Source organism: Chinchilla lanigera, unplaced genomic scaffold (genome assembly GCF_000276665.1).
Source record: "Chinchilla lanigera isolate Chin_1 unplaced genomic scaffold, ChiLan1.0 scaffold00010, whole genome shotgun sequence".
Taxonomy (NCBI): Eukaryota; Metazoa; Chordata; class Mammalia; order Rodentia; family Chinchillidae; genus Chinchilla; species Chinchilla lanigera.
Genome location: NW_004955411.1, coordinates 6,432,795 through 6,436,711, shown reverse-complemented (window position 1 = coordinate 6,436,711; position 3,917 = coordinate 6,432,795). Strand labels below are relative to the sequence as shown.

General features: G+C 38.5%; 1 protein-coding gene across 1 annotated transcript in view; it reads right to left on the bottom strand.

The window, feature by feature from the left end:
• Positions 1 to 2,342: 2,342 nt before the first annotated feature.
• Positions 2,343 to 3,917, bottom strand: part of Pkhd1 (polycystic kidney and hepatic disease 1 (autosomal recessive)) — a gene marked incomplete in the record, with an annotated part of 446,270 nt that continues 444,695 nt past the window's right edge. The window contains 1 exon segment of the mRNA XM_013510899.1: positions 2,343 to 3,917.

Below are 3,917 nucleotides of genomic sequence, written 5' to 3'. Positions count from 1 at the left end.
TGATATCATTCTGAAACTGAAATAAAGTGACATACAACAATCAGTTCTTTGAATTCCAGTGAATTTTAGAAAGTCCTATGAATGCACTAACTGAATCTGTATCTCAAAACAACCCTGATTGATGGCAGGATTTGTTCTGAACAAAAGGATTTGCAATCATCTTAGTAACTTATTTAAAGCCTAAAGATAACAAGTGTTAATAAACATCTGTAAACACAGAAATTCCTCTATTGTACAATGTAAATCCCGTTTAACACTATAAAATGTTCCATTCTTTTTTAAAAAAAATTACAACCTGAGAATATGATTTATGTCTCAAATATATCTGAAATTGGTCACAGCACTACAGTATAGGTTGAAATAAGCTGTTCTCCATTCAATAATATCTAATTCTTTCTACTTAAAGCTCTTTCAAAATTAACAATAAAAACATTCTGGAGGCAAAAGATGGAATAATGCATGAATTTTAAATGATATAATTAATTAAAATTCTTTACTCTTATTGGCATGTACAATTTTATAGATGTTTGGTTGAATAATAACTGCATGTGATTTACATTATGTTTTTCCATGCTTACTTTACATATAGGTTGCAAATTTCAGTGCAAAGTAATTTTATACATGCAGAGTTAGACTACTAGATGGGAGGGAATAATTCAACTGGATAATCTTTGCAAGAAGTAGGCCTCTGGAGAGCCCTAAGTATGTTGGTTCTTGGCAGCATCATAGGGCAATGACATGGGCAGGTATGCTGCAGAGCACACCTTGGTCAGATAGTCAGGGCGGCTGTCTTTCATGCAGGCAGATGCATCTGTCAGTCTCACCCCTTCGATAAACACAATCCCAATAGCATGGAGAGATGGTCCAAACTCCCCAGCTCCCTTCAAACTTCCTTCTGAATTTCTATATCCATAAGTATGTATAAGCATCTTTCTATTATTTCACAAAATAATATATATGTGTATCATGTACATATATGTACAAAATGTATCATGTACATCAGGTACAAAAACTATATATATGTATCATGTACAGCATATTTTGAAATATACATACACTGTGGAAAGGCTCAATTGAGCTAATTAATATAGGCAGCACGGGGCTGGGGATTTAGCTCAGCGGCAAAGCGCCTGCCTGGCAAGCACAAGGTCATGAGTTCGGTTCCCGGTACCGGAGAAAAACCAAAAACCAAAAAAAAAAAATATAGGCAGCACATCATTTTTTTTTTGAGGTGAGAACACTGAAAATTTACTCTCTAATATTTTCTAACTCCTGTAGTTTTAGCATAGTCAGTCTCTTGAGAGGAAGGAGTTCATAATATTTAAAAAATCAGGAATTGGCTGTAAAAAAGGATTCTTTGAAATAACATAATTATTGTTCAATTATTTGTTTGGATGAAGAATGTAGCTTTTTGCTGCTGGGACGTATTAGTTACCCACGGTCATGGTCTGAATAAGTTTGGGGTTGGCCTACTGTGGTGCTCGATTTAATTGTCTTACCTTTAGACATAAATGAGCTGAGAGTTGCTTTCTTTGCTTCCTGTGATTGCTTGGATTTCCCACTTTTTGAGGAAGAAAATGAGAATTAACTTTACCTATGAGTTGGGGGAGGAGTAGATTCTGTTACAGTCTGAAGTTCTATGCCATGTGCTGTACCTCTCTGAATGTTATCCTGGGTGTTTTTAACTCTATTAAGGCCCAAAGGATTGAGGCTTCAGGGATTCCAATCTTTGCTGGATGGAACTAAGCAGTTGGCACACATAGTATGCATAAGGAGATAGTAAGGTCTGGGAAAAGACATCAAAATCCCATACCTGGTACCTCTCTTGGAAGAGTAACATTCAACAAGGAACTATGGATGATGGTTGGATTTGTGGACCGAGCACAGTGATAGCATTCACTGGGTTAGAAAAAGCAGGAAGCCAGACAATGCTTTGGGCTAGGGTGATACAGGAGCTGGGAGATACTCTACTGAAATTCTCACTAAGCAGCTTAAAAACACGCTGTAGAGTCCACACTATACAATAGAGCATGAGAGAGTCCCAGGTTAAAATGCGTACTGTAAAGGAAGTTACTGGAAAGACACGGGGACATGAACGCCTAGGTAAACCCTCAGCTTTCAGCAGGTAGTGCAAGAGCTAAGACTCGCATCGTGTTCTAATCCTCGAAAGCTTTAACTCCCCAAGTGCTTTTGTCCAAGAATATTAGAGCTCTGTGACCATTCAGTGTATATACCAGAGACTGTGTGAAGGCAAATGGCTTTCCTAGGCCAAGAAGCTACAGTGAAATAAAGAAATGCTATGGCGCAGACTAAACAACAGAAGTCACATTCTGTCAAAGTCATTCAAGTTCATTTTTTTTATTTTGTTGTGCTTTCAAGCACTGTTGGTGGCCCCCAAAACATATCAGCAAAGAGTATTTTCCCCTTTAGAATACATTTCTGCAGGCCAGGTTGCTCTTCAATAGCTTCCTTACACAAATAGCCTAGACTATAATCGCCTAGAAACACCAACCTCAATATCTACTTAAATGTCCCTGAGAGTCCAACACAGTGCTACAGTGAAGCTGCCCACCTGTCTTCAGGAAAAGCCTTAGGAGATGAGATAACCGATGCTTTGGGAGTAGACAGAGAGGCTGAGCCTGTTCCCGATAATTCACACTAGGGTAAGAGAGACTTCGCCACAGACTTACCCCAGAGGATGGCTTCCTGCCAGTCCTTCCTATGAGTCCTAACTTGAGGGAGTCATTATTAAAATTCACTAACAGGGTGTCATGTTTCCTTTCTCTGTGTCAGCGCAAACACAGGAAAACACCTTAGTTTGTCAGAGACTGAGAAATCCTGGTTTACACTTTAGGAAAATCTGAGAGCAACTTTATGAGTTTCTCTTCATTTCTGCTGCCTTTGTTTTATATTCTTGGAGTGCAAAGACTCAGAGGTACAGAGCCAAGGACAATGTCAGGTTGCCAAATGTATCCTTTATTATGAACAGAGAGAGGCCCTATGCAAATATGTAAATGAGTTTAAATCAGCCTTATATCCTCACTCAGTTTGTCAGTGCTAGTTGATCCTTTGCTCTGCTGTCCCTTAGGCTCTTAATCCAGGCTAGGACAGTAGTGCCTGATGTAATCTTTCCTTCCTTTTCTTGGGCAGCTCCATGCATTTTTTATCCAAAAAAGTATGTTATTTGATGAAGGAGTTAGTTGGTGATCGACTTGGCCATCTGGCTATCTGTGGTGTCCAAATATAATTTTCCTCTAGTTGCAAATTTGATCCAGGTGCTAATGGAAAAAGCCACTGAAAAATGTAGTTGTAATCCACAGAAAATTTCCTTCTCCAAACTTAGCATTTTCACACCTTTGTCCTTAACTAAAATCTCAGTGAAAGCCATGAAAATAAAATTTTCAAATGTAAGCACTTAATATGCTTGCGCTAGTATGGGCTCCCCAAAACGGCTGAATTTAAGTCATGAAATAAAATTTTTCACTTGTGAAAAAGCAAGAAGTGGGGTTGTTGGAAGATAACCTCTGATATGAGTTGGGGGAGGAATAGGGTGTTCTCCTATCCTTCCAATGTTCCCACACCGGATACATGTGTTTCTGTAACTGCAGAAATAATTGTGGCTGACTACACCTTTTCACAATTTTCCACAAGACAAGCTTTATCGGTCCTCAACCCAAGGGATGCTTAATAAAAACTCGTTTGAAAATAAATCAGTATTATGTGATTATTAAATTGATGAATCATAACAAGTTTAAGTTAAAACTAAGTTTTTTTAAAAAAGTGCTTGAGCACTTATAATTTTCCTCGTGTTGGAGTAAGATCACTGATACGATACTCCTTCCGTCCATAAGCATTTATGATTGCCCTGCCCTTTTACAGGTGAAGGAGGAGCTCAGAGTCCAGTTCTCCCTTTTAGC